At 38.5% G+C, this 25323-nt stretch overlaps 1 protein-coding gene across 1 annotated transcript in view; it reads right to left on the bottom strand.

Annotated features, from left to right (window-relative positions):
- LOC311614653 (putative P2Y purinoceptor 10) overlaps positions 1 to 25323 on the bottom strand; it is a 76286-nt gene that overhangs the window by 25629 nt on the left and 25334 nt on the right. The gene's annotated exons all lie outside the window — the stretch shown is intronic.

Raw genomic sequence — 25323 nt, 5'->3', positions numbered from 1 at the left:
ATCAATTGACAGGGAACTGACTCAAAGAGTGTAAAATTACAGCTTTCTAGCAAAGCTATCTAAATGGTATGCCTATATTATTTAGTCTTCCATTTACTCCTTTCCTATTAAATAATAACCAGGTTATTATAATGGAATCATTCCAGATTATAATAATGATATCAGTAACACACACTCACTTTGTACACCTATACATTTTGTAGCAGCCATGTGGGCCTAGCAGCCACCTGAAGCCTGTGGCAGACCATGTGGGTCCAAAGAACTAAGCTTTAATATGGCACAGAGTCTGTGGACATTGGTCCTATTTATGGATCTAATGAAGGCAAGGTTAGACTTTTTCCGTGGTAGGATGGATGGAGATAAGATATTGGGAACCCAGAGGCACTCCTTTGATTTTGCATCTGACACAACAAATAAATCTTACTATGACACAATCTCCCATATGTGGGCTCCTAGAATGTTCTCTTTGAGGTCCTGTGAAAGAACATAATTTCCATTGCCAAGATGCTGATCTTTCCTCCTCTGACATGTTACTAGTCCTTCAATAGACTCCCTTGGAGGAGGAACATGGTGTCAAACAGTGGCCTCCTGCAACTTCCATGTGAGTCCTTGCATGATCATTCCCTGAAGCATTAATCCCTAGGGATAACATCTAGGCTTCAGTTGTGTTTCAGCTCCAGTTCCAGGAAAGCAGCAAAACCAGATGAGCAAAGCTACGGCTGACATCAGGATCAACTGCATTGGCAAATGACCCCCTTCCCTGAAACCGACCAATCAGCAGAGACCATGACTCTGAAAGGAAACAACTCGAAATCTGATAAATATTCTACTGGGATCCTCTGACCTCCAGATAAATACCCTCAAGACAGAGGACATAATGTAGTTCTCTCTGTGGAGCATGCCCATGCCTTTTCTCACTTCCTTCCACCAGGTGCATTTTCCTTGCCTCTTTCTTTTAAAACTCCAGCTCACTTATTCTACCCCTGTGACATCCTATATTAACATTCTCTTTTACTTTGAGGCTTGCCTCTGAACCCTTTCTTAGCCAAAATTCAAGTACAAAGGTTTCTAAACCAAGATCTGATCTGACTCCACTGGTCCATCACCTGGTGTAATTTCAGTGCTAACATTTCCTTTACCCATTATTTCCTCTTTATGCTCTTCTATCTTTTCCCATCCCACTTTCCCTCTGGTAATTGCCATAATTTTATCTGTGTCTATGAGATTTTGTTGTTGTTTTCTTAATCCTTTCAACTCTTTCAGTCAAACCCCCAACACCCCTCTCCTCTGGCAGCAGTAAGTACGTTCTCTGTAGCTATGAGTCAGTTTCTACTTTGTTCATTTTGGCCATTAAATTCCATATATAAGTAAAATTATATGGCATTCCTCTTTCTCTGATTGGCTTATTTCACTTAGTACCGTGGTCGGCAAACTGCGACTTGTGAGCCATATGTGGCTCTTTGGCCCCTTGAGTGTGGCTCTTCCACAAAATACTGTGACCTGGGCGAGTTTATTTTGAAGAAGTGGTGTTAGAAAAAGTTTAAGTTTAAAAAATTTGGCTCTCAAAAGAAATTTCAAACTTTGACTTATTGTAATAATACTTTACAGGTCCATTCATGCTGTCTCAAAAGGTAAGATTTCATTCTTTTTTACAGCCAAATAGTATCCCATTGTGGAATAGAACATAGTCTTTTTAATCCACTAATAGATTGATGGGCACATGACCTGCTTCCAAATTTTGGCTATTGTAAAATGCTGCAATGAACATAAGGGTGCATGTATTGTTTTGAATCAGTGTTTTGTGTTCCTTTGCATATCTTCCTAGAAGTAAAATTGCTGGGTTATAGGCAGTTCCATTTTTAATTTTTTGAGGAAACTCTATACGGTTTTTCATAGTGACTAAACTGATCTGCATTCCTACCAACAGTGCAGGAGGAGTCCCTTTTCTCCACATCTTTGCCAGCACTTCTTTGTTTTGTTGATACAATCATTCTGACAGGCATTAGGTGATGTCTCTTTGTGGTTTTAATTTTCATTTCTCTGATGATTACTGACTTTGTACATATTTTCATATGTCTATTGGCCATCTGTATGTCCTCTTTGGAGAAGTGTTTATTCTGTGTCTTTTCTCATTTTAAAATAGGGTTGCTTATCTTAGTGTTCAGTTGTGTAAGTTATTTATAAATTTTAGAAATTATCTCCTTAACACATGTCTTCTTAGAGAATATGTTATCCCATTCAGTGAGTTATTATTATTTTTGATAATTGTTTTATTTGCTACAGAATACTTGTTTATTGTTTCTTTTGTTTCCCTTGTCCGAGGAGATACATCAGAAAAAGTATCACTATGAGAAATGTCTGAGATTTTACTGCTTATGCTTTCATCTAGAATTTTATGATTTTGAGTCTTACATTTAAGTCTTTAACCCATTTTTTTAGTGTTTTCTTGTGTGTGGTATCAGAAAGTTGTCTAGTTTTATTTTTTGCACATATATGCCCAATTTCCCAACACCATTTATTGAATAGACTGTTTTTATTACATTGTATGTTTGCTACTCCTTTGTATAATATTATTAATTGAATATAAAGGCATAGGTTTATTTTTAAGCTCTCTGTTTCATTCCATTTACCTATATGCCTGTTCTTTTGCCAGTACTAGCCTGTTTTTATTACAATGGCCTTATAGTATAATTTGTTATCAGGTAGTGTGATACCTCCAACCTTCTGTTCTTTTTTCTCAATATTTCTGTGGCTATTCAAAGTCTTCTGTGATTCTAAATACATTCTTGGAATATTTGTTCTAGTTGTTTGAAATACGCCATTGATATCTTGGTGGGAATCACATTTAATCTGTAGATTGTTTTTGGTAGTGTGCACATGCTATTGACCTTAATCATTTCAATTAATGATTACAATATATGCTTCAATTTATTTGTATGTCTTTCAGATTTTTTTCTTCAGTCTTATCATTTTCCTAGTGCAAGTGTTTTACATCCTTACTTAAATGTATTCCTATGTTTTTGTTTTATTTTGATGCAATTGTATGTGGGATTGTCGTCTGAGTTTCCCTTTCTGATAGTTCATTAATGGTTTATAAAAATGCAACTGATTTCTGGATATTTATTTTCTTTCCTGTTATTTTACTGAATTCATTTATCAGTTCTACTAGTTTCTTGATCACATGTTTACAGTTCACTATGTACAGCATCATCTCATCTGCAAGTAAATCAGAGCTTTACTTTCTGAGGGAATTCATTTATATTAATCTGAAGTGTATCAGGAGGTTATTGTATAGCATGTTAAAGTTACAGAAGATGCTCTACTTCACCAATAGACCCCATGGATGCAATGGCTGTTATTTCTACCTAATTAAATGGAATGTCATGTGTCTTTACTTTGATTCTTTAAAATATAGTGATTGAGGAAAACAAGATGGTAGCATAGGTAAACATCTAAACTGCTGCCTCACACAACAATTTCAAAACTACAACATAAAGACAAAATGTCTATCACCCAGAACCACAGAAAAGCTGGCTTAGTGGAAGTTCTACAACTAGAAGGAAAAAGAAAAGAGCATTGAGCCATGTACAAGCCCTGAAAAGCTGAGGTACTGAGGCGCGTGGATTAGACTGGTGGCTGGTGACTGGGTGGACTGCTTTTTTCAACCTGAAGGGAGAAAAGCTCCCAAGTACTCTGAACTACAGTTTCTGGGGAGACACTGGGGACCCAAACTCCTATGGGGAGAAGCTGGACTGTCTGCCATCGGGTCGGAAAGTGAGAATGGCTTTCTTGAAGAGGTGCACACAGCAATCATTGTTTACTGCACTGAGGCGTGGGACTCGGGGACTTGGAAATGCAGAGATTCAAAGAGGGCTGACGGGCAGCCATAGCTGTTTGCCATGCCCTAGCCTAGTGACTCCCTGAGACTCCACCCCGCACTATCCACAAACCCACCCAAGCACCTCACAGAGGCTTTTGCATATAAATGGCCTGCACTATCTCAGCTTAACCCAACAAACTGCAGCTCTGGTCATATAGCCCCAAAACTTCCCAACCCCAAGAAAAAAAGAGAAAACCATAGTTTTCACTGTAGTTCCTACTGGGTGGCCTCAGACAGTAAATGACCTGCACCCCATTTGAGATCCGGGAACCAGTGTACCTAGTGGTCAGTGTGAAATGACACCAGATTTCAACTCCTCACATCCATAACTGACACATTCAAGAGGCAAACTCAGTGAGCACCAAAGCCCCATTGAAACAGTCCTGCCCCATAAGTGTGTCTCCAGCACAGCAGTTCTTCCATTATAGACCCCACGGGTCCTCACAGCCAATTGGCCTGGAGGTCAATTCCAACAGCAATCAAGGCTTAACTACACCAAGACTTTTCACTCAGTCCACAAAGGGGCACACCAAGAGTGTTCATCTTAGGTAATAGAAGAGGCTGAACAACTGGGTTCTATAGGTCACCTACCACAGAAAAACACTCCATCAACACAGGGAAGCAACAAAATGCAGAGACAAATATGTCACGAATGAAAGAAATAAAGGAAAGCAAACTACTGTGCGATAGAGAGTTCAAAACCACATTTATAAGGTTACTCAAGAATCTTCTAAAAACCATTGAGAAACTTGATTAGACCTCCAAGGAGCTTAGTGAGACCTTCAATGACCTTAATGAGAATGCAAAAAAAAAAAAAAAAAATGGAAAAGGACTAGTCAGAAATTAAACATACACTGTCTAAAATAAAGAATATACAGAAATTCAACTGTAAATCAAAGGACCCCAAGAGTCAAGCCAAAGATCTGAAATATGAGAAAACAAAAAACACCCAACCAGTAAAACAAAAAGAATCAAAAAATATGAAGATATTTTGAGCCTCTAGGATAACTTTAAGCATACCAACATCAGAATTATTGGGGTTCCAGAAGAAAAGAGAGAGCAAAATATTGAAAACCTATTAGAAGAAATAATGACAGAAAACTTACCCCACCTGGTGAAAGAAATAGACTTACAAGTCCAGGAAGTGCACAGAAACCCAAACAAGAGGAATCCAAAGAGGACCACACCAAGACACATCATAATTAAAATGCCAAGGGCAAAAGACAGAGAGAATATTGAAAGCAGCAAGAGAAAAGCAGTTAGTTACCTATAAGGGAGTACCCATACGACTGTCAGCTGATTTTTCAACAGAAACTATGCATATCAGAAGGGAATGGCAAGAAATATTCAAAGTGATGAACAGCAAAAACTTACAACCAAGATTACTCTACCCAGCAAAGATATCATTCAGAATTGAAGGTCAAATAAAGAGCTTCAAAGACAAGAAAAAGCTTTCTGGATTAATCACCACCAAACCAGGATTATATGAAATTCTGAAGGGTGTTCTTTAAGAAGAGGAAGAAGAAAAAGGTAAAGATAAAAAATATGAACAACATAATGACAACAAATACATACCTACCAACAAGTGAATCTAAAAATAAAGTGAATAAAAAATCTCATGAACAGATGGACTGATGAATATAATAGAATCAGGGACATAGAAAGGGAGTGGACTGACAATTCTCAGGAGGAATGGGGTCTGAGGGGTGCGGGAAGAGATTGGACAAAAATCTTGCACCTATAGATGAAGACAATGGCAGGGGTAAGGGCATGGGGTGGGGTGGGGAATCAGGTGGAGGGGAGCTATGGGGGGAATAAAAAAGAGGAACACCTGTAATAATCTGAACAATAAAGATTTATTCAAACAATAAAATATAGTGATTGAAAAAATGCACTGATATTCCTACTATATCCATAGCTACCTTACTCTATCATCATCTTTCTTCTTATTTCTTTTATTTTTGTGTATATGTATGTATGCATGCATGTGAGTAAAATATAATACTTAAGCTGGCTATCCTATCTAATAAAAGAGGAATATGCAAATTAACTGTCACTCCAACACACAAGATGGCTGCCCCCATGTGGACACAAGATGGCCTCCACAAGATGGCCAGCAGGGAAGGGCAGTTGGGAGGGTCCAGGCCTGCAGAGGAGGGAAGTTGGGCGTGACTGGGCCTGCAGTGGAGGACAGTTAGGGGTGACCAGGCCTGCCTGGGATGGCAGTTAGGGGCAAATAGGCTGACAGGGGAGCAGTTAGGCATCAATCAGGCTGACAGGGAAGTGGTTAGGGGTAATCAGGCTAGCAGGCAGGTGAGCAGTTAGGAATCAGAAGTCCTGGATTGTGAGAGGGATGTCCCAGATTGAAGAGGGTGCAGGCTGGGCTAAGGGACACCTCCCCTCCCCCATGGGTGAATTTCGTGCACCAGGCCTCTAGTATGAAATAAATGTTTCCAAGACATATTGAAGTGTATAGACCATATTGATATGCTTTATATTATTGTGCGTTTCAAGTGTTATAGGGTGGTAATAATAGGATTTGTCTTGAAAAATCAGTGAAAACCTATGGAATCACCAAAATGGAATAATTTAAAGTTACCAGAAAGACTATGCTTTATAATGTCTCCTATAAAGATGGCTAAAAAAATTTTGAAACATTATGTTGGGTTAAGTTTGCTCCCTCCATATACTTGTCTTTGAAAGTGCTAATTTTATTATATTTAATTATTAACACAATATTGGGACTGTGTTGTTTGAGTAATATTGGAAAAGGTTGTAAGGGAGATAAAATTTTTAAAAATGGAAAATTACTCAGAAAGAAATGGTAAGGATTCCAAAAAAAACCTTTCAGGATTTCATGACCTTAATATTAATTGGTCCCAATTAGACAGATTCACTAATAGCCATTCAACAAACTTTTGTCTGAGGACATGATTAAATGCATGACAAAGCTTTAAAAATCACTGGATGAAATATTTTTGGAACAGGTCTGATAAATTTCCCACCAAAATGTTAGTTTTGCTATTGATGTAGCTATACTTTTAGGGTGAAAATTTTTAAGTGGTTCTCCGGAACCATCTTTTGCTTTGCAAATTTTCTTTTCTGCATTATTTGGACCTGTTTATATGCAATAAAAACCAAATTATCATAATATGGTTACAAGCCATGAAAGATCAATAAAATTTAGCATAGAAGAGTAATGAAACAAACCCAGGGCTGCTGCATATTGTCATACAGTACAAAAGAGTTACTATCCATGTTGTGCATGGAAGCTGAAATCTAAGCCAAGTAGTGCTCCTAAGAGCAGTCATGCTTTACCTGGAGGATGATGTATAGTTTTCTAATTCACAGAGCAAGCCTTTCAACCATAGAACTATATTAGACTGAAAGAGATACTTTTTTCCTAATTTTTAGAAGAACCAGATGGGATAAAGATGGCCCTATTCAAATTCTTTCTAATAATCTTCTGAAACTAATATAGAAATAGGGGATTTTAATGATTTCATTAAAATAATTTTAATAAAAGGAAACCAGTCAGGATAATTTTAATAATCCAAGCATGAGTTGATAAAGATTTAAAGTTGAGAAGTGTCCTGAACAGGCCATGAGCAATTAAAAATTGTAATTGAGAATAAAAACTCAGTACAAAGAATTGAGTTATGTTATTGGAAAGGAAAAGGCTGACTTGTTCCATCAAAACGATGTATTCAGGAGATCAGCTACTTTAATATAAAGAGCAGATGTGATAATCCTTTTGTAGTATCTTCTGACAATGTGACTAAATAGCCAACTAGGTTTACCTTGCTCCCACCTTAATTTCTAGGGCATTTAGAACTGAATTTAGTGTTTTAAATTTCTTGTCCCCTTCATCAATTACAATTTTCTTTTTTTTTTTCATGTAAATCAGGAGATCTTAATCTTGATTCAAAAGATGGATTTCAATAGACTCATAAAACTCTTAAAATATATATGTACTACTATTCGTAATACTTTAAATAATAAATATTTTAAAAATTGTGGTAAAACTATTAATGAGTTTTTATCGTTAATTTAATGTTTATTTTAACTGTCACACTTAGAATATTTCTATTAAACTGCCTTCAAGTTTATTTTGGGGAAATGTGTAAGAGACAGATGAATAGATGATATATGATATATACATAGACATAAGTAAACTGATTGGGATTCATCATTCCAAGAGTCAAATAAATTGAAATAACAGTTAAACTAGACACAGATTTAGTACCCAGAAATTTAGTTTAAACTGGAAGGGAAATGAGTGATGAGAATTACATGTTTTTTAAAAAGCCTCATAGCACATGATAGAGCAGTAATTCCATATCAGTTACACAGGATAATTGTTACCAGTGTTCTGAGAAGAAAAATGTCCTGAACTCCTATAACCTGCTTGGTGTGAGTAAACAAGATTTGGTAAGGTGTGTGTTAAAATACCACAAAGGAATAAGATGGAAGACTACTTCACTGTGTCCCTGTAAACTGTGGCAGATCAGATTGGAGGTTACTATAGGAAGGAATGGACTTGAGAAATGTTACAAAAGAAGAAACAACTGTATTTTGTGTCCAACTGATTGGGGAACTGAAAGAGATGGGGAGATCAATGGTTATAAGTTGAGCCTCTGTCAATGATGTTATCATAAAAAGAAATAGAGCAATGTTCATCTATTCAACATGTATTTATTAAGCAACTAGTACTTACAATGCACTGTGCTCAGTGGTACAGTGATGAATAAGTCATGACCCTTGTTCTCAACAATTTTTTTTAACATATTGGGATTTTTGTTCCTCCACAACTTTTTAGACTTTTGGACATGGAAGGAAGAAGTGGAAAAACTAAAAGACAGTTTACCTAATAATCAAAAGTTAATTTGTCCATATAAATGCATTGGGGATATATAAATTGACATTGTAAAATGGTCATCTTTTCTCCAATTTGAATGATTCTTCCCTTTAATATATCTTTATCTGAACCCACCCTGCTTCTTTCTTTCACAATTTTGTGAATGAAAAACAACTTATTTCTGTAAAACAGGCAAACAAGTTCCAGTATTGTTCACCTATTGAGAAGCGGCGGTGAGAGAGATAGACTTGTAGCCTCCTTTAAAAAACATTTACTTGTTCTTGGCACCATTAAATAATGAAAATTACTGTGCGGATAAATTTGTTACATTGAAAAACGTATTATACTCATTGAAATGTTTGATTAGAAGCAGTTGAGCTATCTTTCATGGTGTTTTAACTAGACCAGAACAAGCTAATCTATTCTAATCTCTCTAACATATTTCTGTGAAACTGAACTGTGAGCATCCTGTTTTCAGTCTTCAGTTTTTGATGAGCTTTCAAGACACGTGTAGTTGTTTTTCAAACTTATTGCATTGTCTCCGACACAAGTTTTTCTTTTCTTTTTAAATAACTTTAAAATTATTTTTAAAAACTAAGCTATAGTTTTTCATGGAATGCTAAAGCTTTCATATATGTGTACAAAATATTAATCTAGGTTTTAAATAATTTATTTTAGAATGAGGATTTATTTAATTATTACCTGGGTGGTAGGTCCTCTTAAAATGCAAAAGTTGTTAATTTGCTTTACTGTTGTTTCTTGGAAAACTAGCTAAGATAAATCTGTTTCTGTACAAATATATTTAATTTGTTAAATAATTTTATAAATATTTATTGAATACCTACAATATACAATAAATTTTGGGTGGTGGATTAATATGGAGATGTAAATCACAGGGTCCTTGAAATAACTAAAAATCTAGTTCTACATTGAAAAATCAAAGCGCATACACTATCTCATGTAATCTTAGAGCAACCTCATATGAATATTAGTATCCCCATTTTACTGATGAAGAATATGAGGCTTAAAAAACTTCCTGAAATACTTTTTTCAAGGTTATACAACTCTGGTAGCTTAGCCAAGATTTCAAATCATTTCCTTCTAAAACTTCTGTTCTTTCCACTAAATTATACTGCTTCTTGCATGAGAATACTTTGGTTTTTCCATGCTTTATATAATATTAAACATACAATTTTGCATAGAGTAATCAATCATATGCTGGCTAATTTATTAATAAGCTACATAGGAAAGCTCACACTGGTATGTGAACCAAAGACAGCCATTTTTGGTTACATGCCAGCTGCATAAGCCTCTTTTAATTTCTTTGTGAAAGGCTCCTTTAATCTATTTTAAAAAGAAGAGAGGGAAGATCCTATCAGATGGCTCTCTAGGTGTCCCATGAGCACTTTCAAGCACTTTTGTGTGAGGGACACCCAGGACATGAACTGACCTATAGAGTTATTTTGCCCTCTCTTATTAAGTCACTTCTAGAGTCAAAATTTTCTAAGCCTAAGCACTTTGGTATGTGCTGGCTATTCAATGGTGTATAAAAATACAGTTTTTTACTTCAAAGGATATGCAATTTAATCAGATTAAGGATACTTCCCTTTTATATCAATTGTACTTGGTAAAGCTTAAAAATTATCAGTCTATTTTATAAATAATTATGTGATTTCCCTGGTCTGGAGTATTAGCAGGATATGGACCTCTTTTTAAGAGCAGTTAAGTCATGCAGCAGTGATTTTTGTGTCATTAAAATGTTTCTCCTTAGTTCCCAAAATGCCAAGAGTTGGCAGTCCAGCTCTCCAAATGAAAACTTTAATTTCAATTAAAGACCACCTAACTTGGGTAACATTTTAAGTTGTGATTTGTGAGTTCCTTGAGGGTAAGAATCCTATCTAATTCATTCCTAGGAGGTACGCAGTGCCTTGTATAAAGTAAGCATTTATAAATGAGGAATAAATGAACAAAATCCTTCATGTATCAACATAAATAGAATTTAAGTTTTGAATGAGAAGAAAATTAGCATATACACACCCTGAGAGTAAAGTTAGTGATCAATTCAGAGGAAGAGGAAGTTGAAATAAAAATAATCTCCTTTGCATTTTGACGAGTTTAATTTTGGTTTGTTAAAATATTGTAAAACTTCTTTAAGCTCCACTAACCATCTGTGACTCCAAAACTTTCCTATGTGGCCTATTCAGAGTACATGCTCAGTATCCCAGTAACCTTGGGGTGCCCAAAGGAGGTGTGTGTGTGTGTGTGTGTGTGTGTGTGTGTGTGTGTGTTTCCTTCAGAAGTATACTGAAAGGCCTCAAATGGACCACAATAAAACATATTAGAAAACATCAAATTCATCATTTTCATGCCTACATTTTACCTGGCTCTTGTTCTAAGAATCTAAAGGGGTCGCTGAGTATACAAAAAATAAAAATAAATAAGAGAAAGAAAATAAGTTTCTTCAATTTCATATATTGCTTATAAACTTGTGACCACAATTAGAAGGGCTCCATAAGGGTCTTTCAGAAAAAATATCATTATTTCCTCCAGTATGAAATTCAGAAGGGAAGTGATAATTTATGATTCTTATGATAGTATGTAACTGAATATATCTGTTTTCACACATTTATTATCTAAATATATGTCAGAACTTTTTGTAAATATCTCTCAATATCCTTTTTTGCAATTGGCACGATTTTGATATTTACAGATGAACATTAATAGATAAACACTTGAAATTGGTTTTGATGATTGGGAACACTAACATTCAGCCACAGTTAAACTAAATACCCTCCAACTAACACAGATGCATTATTCTCATTAGTAGATCTGGATTACAAGAAAAGTACTCAATTGTTATTATACTAGAGGTCCAATGCATGGATTCATGCACATTGAAAGGAAATTAATTAGAAGATGGCTAGTAGGGCAAGGCTGGGCAAGTCGGGCCAGACATGCCCTGGAGCCAACCTTCTGCGGTCCCTTGCACGTGAGGTGGCTCCAGGGCACCAAGGGTGTTTGTGGACTGAGCAGTGTCCCTCTGGCAGGTGGGGTCCCTCTACCTGGCCTGTGGGGATTGGGCCAAAACTGGCAATCTGACATCCCCCGAGGGGTCTTGGAGTGCAAAAGGACACTCTGCAAAGTTGCTGTTGCTGGACAGCTCCTGTATTGAGCATCTGCTCCCTGGTGGTCATTGCATGTCATAGCTATTGGACGGACAGTTGACTGGTCAGATGGTCACTTAGGCTTTTATATATATATACTAGAGGCTTGGTGCATGAAATTAGTGCACAGGTAGGGTCCCTAGACCTGGCTGGCAATCCCCACCTCCTCCTTCCCTTGCTACCTGCACACCAGCACAACATGGTTCCCCCCACCTCCCAACCTCCTCATCTAGCCAGAGTTCCCCAGTCCTCTCAATCCCAATTCATCCTGCCTCAGTCTCCCAGTCCCCTCAGCCCCACCTCATCCAGCCAGAGTCTCCCAGTCCCCTCAGCCACATCTCACCCAGTCCCTGTAGCATCTAGCCTCATTCAGCCTCAGTTTCCCAGTCCCTCAGCCCAGCAGGGGAAGGCAGTTGGGGGTAATTGAGACAGCAAGAGAGAGCAGTTGGGAATGATCAGGCCAGCAGGGGAGCAGTTAGGCATCAATCAGGCAGGCAGGGGAGTGGTTAGAGGCTATCAGGTTGGCAGGCAGAGTTGTTAGGGGCAATCAGGCAGTCAGGCAGATGAGTGGTTAGGAGACAGCAGACCCAGATTGTGAGAGGTATGTCTGACAACCAGTTTAGGCCCGATTCTGCAGTTGGACATCCCCTGAGGGATCCCAGGTTGGAAAGGGTTCAGGCTGGGCTGAGGCACACCCCCTCCTCATGCACAAATTTCATGCACCAGGCCTCTAGTATAACATTAATAGAATGAAAGACAAAAACTCTATGATTACTTCAATAGATATGTTAATTTCAACATTCATTTCTGATAAAAAATATCAACAAGATGGAAATAGAAGGAACATACCTCAATTTAATAATGGCCCACAGGTAAACATTATACTTGATAGTGATAGGCTGGAAATATTTCCTCTTAGATAAGGAACAAGACAAGGGTGCTGACTTTCAGCACTTTTTTTCATATTGTTTTAATTGCTTAAGGTATTACATATTGGTCATTATCCCCCCCATTGCACACCCCCGCTCATGCCCTCACCCCTGGTGTCTGTGTCCATTAGTTAGGTTTATATGCATTCATTCAAGTCCTTTGGTTCATCTCTCACCCTTACTCCCACCCTCCCCTACCTTCTTTCTGAGGTTTGAGCATCTGATAGATGCTTCTCTGCCTCTGGACCTGTTTTTGTTCATCATTTTATGTTGTTCATTATAGTCCACAAATGAGTGAGATCATGTGATATTTATCTCTCTCTGAATGGCTCATTTCACTTAGCATAATGTTCTCCAGGTCCATCCACACTGTTGCAAATGGTAGGAGATCCTTCTTTTTTACAGCAGCATAGAATTCCATTGTGTAGATGTACCACAGTTTTTTAAAACACTCATCTGCTAATGTGCACTTAGGCTGTTTCCAAAGCTTAGCTATGGTAAATTGTGCTGCTATGAACATAGGGGTGAATATATCCTTTCTGAATGGTGTTTCATTTTTTTATATATCTCTCCAATTTTTCCAACACCATTTACTGACTGTCTTCACTCCATTGTATGCTCTTGTTTCCTTTGCCAAATATTAATTGAGCATAGTGGTTAGGGTCGATTTCTAAGGGGACTGGGGGACTGAGGCGAGATATATTCCTAGAAGTGGGAACACTGGGTCAAATGGGAGTTCCATTTTTAGTTTTTTCAGGAAACTCCATACTATTCTCCACAGTAGATGCACCAGTCTGCATTCCCACAAGCAGTGCAAAAGAGTTCCTTTTTCTCTGCATCCTGGCCAGCACTTGTCCTTTGTTGATTTGTTGATGATTGCCACTGACAGGTGTGCCATGGTACCTCATTGTTGTTTTGATTTGCATCTTTCAGATGATTAGTGACTTTGAGCATGTTTTCATATGTCTCTTGGCCTTCCTTATGCCCTCTTTCACAAAGTATCTATTTAGGTCCATTGCCCATTTTTTTGATAAAGTTATTTATCTTCCTTTTGTTAAGTTGTATGAGTTCCCTGTAAATGGAGATTAAACCATTATCGAGAATAACATTGGCAAATATATTTTCCCATGCAGTGGGATTTCTTGTTGTTTTGTTGATGGTTTCTTTTGCTTTGCAGAGGCTTTTTATTTTGATGTAGTCCCACTTGTTTATTTCTCTGTAGTGCCCTAGGACAGTGGTCTGCAAACTGATTAGTCAACAGAGCCAAATATCAACAGTACAATGATTGAAATTCCTTTTGAGAGCCAAATTTTTAAAACTTAAACTTCTTCAAAATAGACTCACCCAGGCTGTGGCATTTTGTGGAAGAGCCACACTTAAGGCGCCAAAGAGCTGCATGTGGCTCGTGAGCCTCAGTTTGCCAATCTCGGCTCTAAGAGCTGTATTGGCGAAGATATTGCTTTGGCATATATCTGAGGTTTTGCTGCCTGTGGATTCCTATAAGATTTTTATGATTTCCCGGTCTTACCTTTATCCATTCTGAGTTTATTTTTTGTGTATGGTGTAAGTTGGTGGTCTGGTTTCATTTTTTTGCATATATCTCTCCAATTTTTCCAACACCATTTACTGACGAGACTGTCTTCACTCCATTGTATGCTCTTGTTTCCTTTGCCAAATATTAATTGAACATAATGGTTAAGGTCGATTTCTGGCTTCTCTATTCTATCCTATTGGTCTCTATGTGTTTCTTGTGCCAGTACCAGGCAGTTTTGAGGACAGTGGCTTTGTAATACAGCTTGGTACTAATATCCCTCCTACATTGTTCTTCTTTCTCAGGATTGCTGCAGCTATCTGGGGCCTTTTTTTATTCCAGATAAATTTTTAGAGCGTTCGTTCTAGGTCTTTGAAATATGCCATTAGTATTTTAATGAGGAGTGCATTGAATCTATAAATTGTTTTGGGTAGTATGGATATTTGGGTAGTATGGATTCTACCAATCCATTAACACAGTATGTTCTATCATCTGTTTATATCTTCCTCTATCTCTTTTTTCAGTGTCCTGCAGTTTTCTGATTAGAGATTTTTTACCTCCTTAGTTAAGTTTATTCCTAGGTATCTTAATTTTTGTTTTGTGCAATGGTAAAGGGATTGGTTTTTTAATCTATCTTTCTGTATAAGTACCGCGTGCTAACCGATTGCGCCACTGGAGCTCCTAATCTATCTTTCTGTAAGTTCACTATTGGTGTATAAAAATGTCATAGATTTCTTGGCATTAATTTTGTATCCTGCTACATTGCCAAATTCATTTATTAAGTCTAATAATTTTTTGATGGAATCTTTAAGGTTTTCTGTATATACTAGTATCATGTCATCTGCAAATAAGGACACTTTTACTTCTTCTTTTCCAATTTGGATGCCTTTTATCTCCTCTTCTTGTCTGATTGCTGTGGCTAGCACTTCCAGTATTATGTCGAACAGGAGTGGTGACAGGAACCTGTCTTGTTCCTGTTCTTAGGGGAAGTGGTTTTAGTTTTTGCACATTAAGTATAATGTTGACTGTAGGTTTGTCATATAAGGCTTTTAATATGTTGAAGTATGATCCCTCTATTCCCACTTTGGTGAATGTTTTTATCAGAAAAGGGTGTTGGACTTTGTCAAATGTCTTTTCTGCATCAATTGATATGATTATGTGATTTTTGTCTCTCAATTTGTTTATATTATGTATCACATTTATTGATTTCTAGTTATTGTACTGTCCTTGCATCCCTAAAATAAAATCCACTTTTCACAGTGTATGATCTTTCTAATGTAATGCTGGATCCAGTTTGCTAGAATTTTGTTGAGGATTTTAGCATCTATATTCATCAGGGATATTAGCCTGTAATTCTCTTTCTTTGTAGTTTCTTTATCTGGATTTAGGATTAGGGCAATGCTAACTTCATAGAAAGAACCTGGAAGTGTGCGTTCCTTTTGAATTTTTTCAAATAGAGACGGATTGATTTTAGTTTTTCTTTGAATGTTTAGGAAAACTCCCCTGTGAATCCATCCCATCTAGGACTTTTGTTTGCTGGAAGCTTTTTGATTACTGTTTCAATTTGTTCAGTAGTTATTGGCCTATTCAGGTTTTTTAATTCTTCCTGATTGAGTTTTGGAAGGTTGTATTTTTCTAGGAATATATCCATTTCATAGAGGTTGTGCAGTTTGTTGGTATAGAATTATTCTTAGTATTTTTTTTTTACAATCCTTTGTATATTTATGGGGTCAGTTGTCCTTTAATTTCAGATTTTTCATTTTTGGGTCTCTCTCTTTGATTCTTGGTGAGCTTGGCTAGAGGTTCATCAACTTCATTTATCCTTTCAAAAAACCAGCTCTTGGTTTCATTGATCTTTTCAATTGTTTTTTGTTTGTTTCTTTGTCTTTTTTGGTCTCTATGTCATTTATTTCTGCTCTTATATTTGTTATTCCCTTCCTTCTGGCTTCTGTGGGCTTTTCTTGTTGCTCTCTTGTTCTAAATCTTTAAGCTGCAAGGTTAGATAAGTCATTACCATCTTTTCTTCTTTTTTGAGGTAGGCCTGTAGAGCTATAAACTTCCCTCTTAGGAATGCTTTTATTGTGTCCCATAGATTTTTGATTGTTGTGCTTTCATTCTCATTTGTTTCCAGGGTGCTTTTTATTTCTTCTTTGATATCTTTTCTAACCCAATCATTGTTTAATAGCATGCTATTTAGACCCAAGTGTTTGATTTTTTCATTGTTTTTATTGTAGTTTATTTTTTTATTTTTTTGGCCATTGTGATATGAGAAGATGCTTGTAATAATTTATAACTTCATGAATTTGAAGAGATTTTGCCTGTGTCCTAATATGTGGTCTATCTTTGAAAATGCCCAGGATTCACTTGGGGGGAAAATGTATATTCTATAGCTTTGGGATGAAATGTTCTGAAGATGTTAATTAAGTCCATCTGATCTGCTGAGTCATTTAGGCTTTCTGTTTCTTTGCTGACTTTTTGTTTAGAGGATTTATCCAGTTGTGTCAATGGGGTATTAAAGTCCCCCACTATGATTGTATTGCTGTTGATCTCTCTCTTGATATCTTCCAGAAGTTGTTTTATGTATTTGGGTGCTCCTGTATTGGGTGCATACATGTTTACCAGAGTTATATCCTTTTGTTGAATTGATCCCTTTAGTATTATGAAGTTGACCTCCTTATCTCTTGTTATTGCCTTTAATTTGAGTTCTATTTTGTCAGATATAAGTATTGCAACCCAAGCTTTTTTCTCATTTCCATTTGCCTGGAAAAAAAAATCCATTCCTTCACTGTCAGTCTGTGTGAATATTTTGTTCTTAGGTGGGTGCCTTGCAGACAGCAAATATATGGGTCATATTTTCTTGTCCATTCAGCTACCCTGTGTCTTTTGATTGCAGCATTTAATGCATTTACATCTAATGTTCTTATTGATAAGTACTTGTTTGTAGACATTTTTATTCTTTATGTTTGTGTGTCTTATTGTCTTTCTGTTTCTTTTTTTTTTTTTGTACCAGTCCCTTTAGCATTTCTTGCATTGCTGGCTAGATGGTAATAAACTCTCTTAGTCTTTTTTTGTCGGTGAAGCTCCTGATTCCACCTTTAATTTTGAATGATAACCTTGCTGAGTAGATTATTCTGGGATTCAGTCCCTTGCTTTGCATCACTTCATATATTTTATTTCATTCACTTCTGGCCTGGTGTGTTTCTGTTGAGAAATCAGTTGATATTCTAATGGGATATCCCTTGTAGGTAACTTTCTGTCTCTCTCTGCAGCCTTTAAGGTTCTAACTTTGTCGTTAATGTTTGCCAATTGAATTATGAGGTGTCTTGGTATTGGTCTTTTGGGGTTCATCTTTTTTTAAAATATATTTTATTGATTCTTTACATAGAGGAAGGGAGAGGGATAGAGAGCTAGAAACATTGATGAGAGAGTCACATCGACCAGCTGCCTCCTGCACAGACTCCACCGGGGATGTGCCAGCAACCAAGGTACATGCTCTTGATCAGAATCGAGCCTGGGACCTTCCAGTCCATAGGCTGACACTCTATTCACTGAGCCAAACTGGTTCTGGCATTGTTTGGGATTCTATGTGCTTCGTGGACTTGTGTGAATTTTTTCTCACCAAACATCAAGGAAGTTTCCTGTCATTATTTTTCTAACAGGTTTTTTATTCTTTGCTCCACTTCCTCTCCTTCTGATACCCCTATTATGCAGATATTGTTTCATTTCATGTTGTCCTAAAGCTCCCTTAGGTTCTCCTCCTGCTTTTCAAATTTTCTTTCCAGTTGCTGCTGTGTTTGTGTGATTTTTCCTACCTTGTCTTCTAATTTGTTGATACAGTCGTCAGCTTCTTCTATTCTATTGTTTAAGCCTTCCATTGTGTTCTTTATTGCAGCTATGTCATTATTCATTTCCTCAGTTCTTCTTTATGTTGACAACATTCTCATTCAGTTTCTTATAATTCTCATTGAGTTGTGTATATTTCTTATCCAGCCGTTTGAGCATCCTTATAACCATTAATCTCAATTATTTCTCTGACATGTTATTTGCTTTGATTTCATTTAATTCCCTTTCTGGTGATTCCTCTGTTTCTTTCCTTTGGGGATTATTTTTATTTGTTTATTTATTTTTTTGTTTTTTGTTTCCCCTCCCCATGCTTTGCTGTAAAGTTTTAATTGTTTCTGCATCCTAGATCTAACTGCTTTGCTACCTAGGTACTTTGGGCGGGGTGCTAGAGGTGCAGTCTCTCAGGTCTCCTGAGCTTGGTGATCTAGCTGAGCTCCCTACTTGAGCTATTTGGATTCCCTTAATGTATTTGGATCTTGAATGTTAGTTTCTTATTCGTGGATGAAGTCTTGTCACGGATTGGCAATGTGATGACCCCTGGCTTCATTGTGTAAGCTGATTTTGATGTGATCATGGTTCCAGTTCTTGTGGAAAAGGTTGTCTGAGGTCTCACTGGTATGTGCTCACTGTGGGTTCACAGAGTCCACGACCTGAGAGGAAGGAGTCTTGGTGCTTGTGGCTCAGGTACTGTGACGTTGGCTGGTGTGCTGTGACTCTTGCTGGATTAGCATCACTTTGAATCTCACTACAAGGGTCCCAGAGCCAATGACAGTGGGGGTGGGTGTCTTGTACTCTGTGATTGAGGCAGGTTCAGGATCCAGCAGCTGGGGATGTGGGAATCTCGGCGACTATGGCTGAAACAATGCAACCTTGTCCAGGGAAGCAAGCCCTCAGTAACTCATCAAGCTGTCCAGAAGTAGGTAGCTGGGAGGGGAATGTCTTGGATCCTGCTGAGGGAGCTGTGTACCTTTGGTTGGAGATACACATACCCAGTGGCAGCTCACAGAGAGTCCCTGGAGCAGTATTCAAGGGGTGTGTGCTCATGGAGCCCACACGCTAGATCAGAGCAATTGTGGTGTGCCACTGGACCTGTGGAGGGAGAAGTCCCAGTTTCTGCTTCAGGGGATGTGCACTCTTGGTTGGATACACGCACCCAGTGGCTGCTTACAGAGGCGCCAATGAGCTGTATGTTGGAGACTGGATGCCAGCAGCTGGGGTTGTGCCTTGCAGTGGCTCAGAGAAGCACACAGGGGCCGCCTAGCAGGGGAATGGGCTCAGGGGTCTTGCATGCTGGATCAGATTGGAGGCCGGCAGCCAAGGAGGGGGAAGTCTGAGTTTTTGCTGCCAAGGCCTTGTTCCCTTGGTTGGATACAAGTGCACCTAATGGTGGCTCACAGAGGCACCTGAGAGTCACCTGCTGGGGCAGCAGCCTCAGTGGGTCTACATGCTGAAACCACACAACTGCAGTGTTTATGGTTAGGCAGCCAGTAAAGGAGAAGATTGCATTTCTACTGCAGGGGCTGTGTGCCTTTGTTTGGATATGAGCACACCCAGCAGGGGCTCAAGGAGGCACCCAGGAGCCGCCTATAGAGGCAGGAGGCTCAGTATGCCTGTGTGCTGGAAAGGAGCAACTGCAGTGTCTTGGGGCAAGCAACCAGGGAGGGGAAGTCCCAATTTTTGCTGCCTTGCTCTCTTGGTTGAATTCACATGTGCCCCGTGGGGGCTTACAGAGTCACCCAGGAGATGCCTGTCAGTGTTGTAGGGTTCAGGAGTCCTGCTCACTGAAAAGGCACAACTGTGGTGTCTGGCAGCGGGTAGCTATGGAGGAGGAAGACTCAGTTTTTGCTGCTGCGGCCTTGTACCCTTTGTTGGATTTTTCTATTGCATTCAGCGGCAGCTCCCAGTGGCACCTGGGAGCCGTTTGCCAGGGCAGCGTACTCAGAGGGGCCCTCCCACTGAAGCCACGTGACAGTGGTGTCTCTGTATAAGCAGGTGGGAAGGTGAAAGACCAAGTTACTGTTGCTGGCACTGTGCACCCTTGTTTGGATATAAGCGTACCCAGCAGGGGCTCACAGAAGCACCCAAGAGCTGCCTTTGGGGTGGTGGGGCTCAGGAGGCCTGCACAATAGAAAGGTGCAAATGTGGTGTCCAGAGGTTGGCAGCTGTGGAGTGGAAAGACTCAGTTGTTGCTGCTGGGGCCTTGTGCCCTTGGTTGGATTCATGTGCGCCCAGTGGCAGCTCACAGAGGCACCTGGGGCCGTTTGTCAGGGTAGTGCACTAGAGGTGCCCCTGCACTGAAGCCACGTGATGCAGTGTCTGTGGGCAGGCAGCCAGGAGAGGAAGAAGTCCAAATTTCTACTGCTGGGGCTGTGCACCCTTGTTTGGATATGAGCGTGCTGAGTGGGGCTTCACAGAAGCTTACAGGAGCCACCTGCCAGGTGCTAGGGTTCAAGAATCCTGTGGACTAGAAAAGTGCAACTGTGGTGGCCAATGGTCAGCATTTGTGGAGTGGGAAGACTCAGTTTTTGCTGCCGGGGCCTTGCGCCCTTGGTTGGATTTATGCTTCCCCAGTGGCGGCTCACAGAGGCACTGGGGCCCTTTGCCAGAGTGGTGCACTCACACACTGAGAGTGCTGCTGAAGCCACATGACCATTGTGTCTGTGGGTAGGCAGCTGGGAGGGGAGGAAGTCAGAATTTCTACTCCTGGGGCTGTGCACCCTTGTTTCGATATGAGCACACCCAGCGGGGACTCACAGAGGCACACACCCAAGAGCAGCTTGTGGGGCGGAGGGCTCAGAAACCCTGCACATTGGAAAAGTGCAACTGTGGTGTCAGGATGTTGGCAGTTGTGGAGTGAGAAGACTGTTTTTGCTGCCTGCGGCCTTGAACCCTTGGTTGGATTCATGTGCATCCAATGGCAGCTCACAGAGGCACCATGGGTCCTTTGTCAGGGTGGCACACTCACGCACTAAGAGGGGCCCTTGCGCTGAAGCTACGTGACCGTGGTGTTGGTGGGCAGGCAGCTAGGAAGGGGGGATTCAGAATTTCTGTGTGCCCTTGTTTGGATATGAGTACGCCTAGCAGGGGCTCACAGCGGTACCCAAGAGTGGCCTGTGGGGCGGTGGGCTCAGGAAGCCTGCATGCTGGAAAGGTGCGACTGAGGTGACCAGAAGTTAAATAGCTGGGGAGGGGGAAGTCGCACTTACTGCTTCAGGAGCTATGCACCTTTGGAGGTGGACATCCTAGCATCTGCGGGTCTGTAGGTGGGGCAGCAGGATTTTGGCTGGAGTGGCTTCAGGGTTGAAGGTAGTGTCCAAGGCCTGTCTGAGTGGTGGTGCTGATGAGTTCCTAGAAGAGGCCCCTCTGCCCTTCAAGATGGTGTGGGCATTGTGCCTGAGCCCTGAAGCTGCGGAGTGCCTATAGAAGTGGTTGGTGCTCCCTGTCCCAGAGAGCCTGGTCTGTCAACCCCTGCTACTCCTGCCGTATTTAACTGTCCCTCACTCATACACACACACACACACACACACACACACACACACACCACTCTCCTTTCACCCCCTCACTCACACCCTCTCCTTCACCTTCATCCTGCTAGCTGCCCTATTCACTTCTCTAATTATTTATTTTATAACTAAAAATTTATACTTTTCAACTCCCTTCACCTATTTTGCCTTAGCTTTTAATCCAAGCCTGTGGCAATGACAAATCAGACTGCAGATATCCAAAAAATAAAATTTTTAAAATTAACATGGCCCAAAACTTCCAAACCCCAGCCCTCATTTGATTCTCCTAATAGGAAGCTGTTACTTGCAAGTGCTTTACAGAAATGAGAAGATTTAACTACAAAATATTAACTTTAAAAATGGTCAAAATGCAGTTGTCTTTGGGTACCGAAATTAATATTTTGCATGCAAAAATTAGAAAAAGGCTAACTCTTAAATTTAAGTGAATGAATATATACAAAGCATATCTTGATTTGGAAATTGGCTATTCTGATCTGTTCCAATTATTTCACCTCCTGCTTTCTGAGAGCAAGGCAAAAGAATTACTAAATAAAGTCTGCTGTGTAACTGCAGATGATTCTGTTTTTGTTGTCGAAAGCCAGGTCACCATAAGAAAGATTGCAGAAAACTAAAATTGGATTTACAAAGAGTAAATGAACTCTAGTGAAAATATGGATGTTCTGAGGACTGTGAGAAGGTGTTTCCCTTTCTCCTTATTAATACTTTAGGATAAATTGAAATTATCATAAAAGGGAAATTACTAAAGCCCTTGTAGATACTGGGGCTATTTTATCTGTTCTTAACGCTACCCAACTAACTTTCCTTCTCCCTCAATGTAAGGCTTCTGTGCAAATCTAAGCAACCAATGGCTCTTTTAAAATCAGAACCTGTTCTCTTTCAACTAGGGCATTTTATGGGGCAATACATATTTTACTGGTCAAATCAGGCCCAATTCACCTGATAAGGAGAGATTCAGGTCAAGGGCACATGCCTGGGTTGTGGGCTTGATCCCCAGCAGGGGGCGTGTCAGAGGCAGTCAATCAATGATTCTCTCTCATTGATGTTCCTATCTTTCTCTCCCTCACCATCTCTGAAATCAATAAAAAAATATATTTTTTAAATCTTGCATTTTCTCTGGGAAAAAATAGTAATTTGATTTGTGTGTATGGTGTTCGTATATATGTTCTTTGTGTGATATTATTTGTCTGTGTATTATGTGTGGTAATTTTTTAGCCTCCAGATGGCATTACTTGGATATATTATTCTATTGTCATAATTTAAAAATGATTAAATGCTATAAATTAAGCAGAATTCTGTGGTCTGGACAAAATATTTAATATTAAAAGTGGTTTAAATTTGAATAATAAAAAAATATATTTTTATTTTTAGTCTTTTAGAGTTATTACCTTAAAATATGTTTTTACTTAGATTTACAAAGAGTTTATGATACAATCTTTTGGTTAAGTATATCTGAAACCTCCCCAAAGTTTGAATTTTAAGAGACTTTTAACTGAGAGGATGACTTTTAGTCATTCCAATGGGCCCTGGAATGCCTCAAGGGTTTATTCTCTCATCTTAAAAAATATTTTTAAACTAAATTGGGCCTATTTAATATATTTGCAATTACATGGGAAGTTTGCCAAATAAAAATTAATAATAACTCCAAAATACATATATTTTGTTAAAATGGATGTTATAGAAATTTTGATCTTCAGAAAGGAACTTGCAAGGATTTAGAGCCAAGTTCAAACAGGAAATTCAGTGGTAGCAGGTATTCAGTCAGCAACACCAGGGAAGCCAAAAGTGATGATTTCCTGTGGAGGGAGTCCAGCAGTGATACTCCGGATATTTGTGCTCCATATTGGGAGTTTATGAATTATTTCCAATGCTCAATGAATACTTCCAAAAAGGCATATGTAACGTTTTAAATGTTTACATGTTATTTGTTTTCTATATGCTGACATTACGTATTGTAACTAAATATATATAGACCTTATATTATTTTCATGCCATTTCACAGTAATTATTTACCAAGAAATTATTGTCTTGGAATGTTATATCGTATAGAAAAGCAAAGTTTTTTTTATCAATTATATTACAATAAAATCTATAACCATGCCACTTTAAGTTTTGTCACTCATAGAAAGAAATTGTTTTACTCTGATGCATATGTTATGTCTTTAGAAAAATCCATGAAAAGGACCCTGACCTCAAGTTACAGGCTCTTAAGCAGGTCATATATTTTACCAGGATGGAGATTTATAGAACTCTAAAGAATAACTAAATTCATTTTTAAAAATACTGGCAAATAACCAGGATAAACAAAAATAGTTATGGGACTAAATGAATTATTATTCTTATGACTCTGTTTTAAATATTGATGATTTTTCAATGTTTTGTTTCTCCCAATATAAGGAACTAAAAAGTAGATATTCTGCATTAAAGGAACTGATAAATTAGCAACATTTCATCTCACAGTATTCCCAAAAGACAAAGATTCAAAGACCACAATTTACAAGTGGGAGGTTTTTGTCCATTGGGAAAGACATTAATGAAAGACTCTCTACAACAGTGTTAAAGAGACTTTACCTTATCAGGTGCCTAACCACAGATAGACATTTGCCCCTGTCTCTGACACTGGCCTTCATCTCAAGGATGAGAAGCTACCAGCCTTGAAGAAGGCAGGTAGCTATTCCAAGACTTCAACAAGGCCTGTATGCTCACAAATTAATGATGCTCAAACTTTGTTCTTATATCACCTAATTGTTATTGATTGGATGTATATAAAGTGATTTTTATTATTTTTCTTATGGTTTCCTAGTGGAAAAATATCTGTCTCTCCAGACCCCTTCCCTTATTAGACATGAAAAATTTTAACTTAGGTACCTGTAAATCTTTCCCACCTACTAAACTAATATTCTGATTATCAGCTATGATAATGAATGAATGCTTTGTTGGGCATACACTGGACTTCTATTATCAATATAAGCTCTGGTACATTACATTTTTTTCTGGCTATATTTATTATAAAGGACCCATCTTAGACAAACACCTTCAAGAACACCTCCCTAATAATTCCTCTAGAAGAATTATATATGGATCTACTCTAAATGAGTATTTTAGATGAGTAATGTCTAAATATAGGAATGGATGAAACTAACTGCCCAGAAGTAAAATTAGAGTTTCTAGATGATAAAATAGTAGAAAGTTTTAACTCATCTAACCAAACATATCATAAAGTACAAGTTACAGTGGATGAAGGAAAAAAACATATAACTAGCTTAATAAAAATAATAATTCATGTAAGGGGTTTTTCAGTTGGCTGGGATGCTTGTTTGCTTTGGACCCTTCCTTGTTTAGTGTTAGACATTTTTTTCTGTTCCTAATCAATGTTACTGGTTTAATATTGTAGCTTTTGTTCCTGGCATATAAATGTTATACTGGATGCATAAAAACAAAACTTAAGACAAGGAGCAAAATTACTTGGATAATAATGGCTCAAAATTTAGAAATAACACAGAATACATTTTAAACAAGGACATATAGGCTCTGCCTCCCATTTACCTCCCATTTACCTGCCTTTTATTTTAAACTAGTGGCCCTGTGCATGGATTC

Source organism: Pipistrellus hanaki (assembly GCF_964339955.1).
Source record: "Pipistrellus hanaki genome assembly, chromosome: X".
Classification (NCBI taxonomy): Eukaryota; Metazoa; Chordata; class Mammalia; order Chiroptera; family Vespertilionidae; genus Pipistrellus; species Pipistrellus hanaki.
The sequence above is the reverse complement of the archived record's forward strand: the minus strand, read 5'-3'. Positions and strand labels throughout refer to the sequence as shown.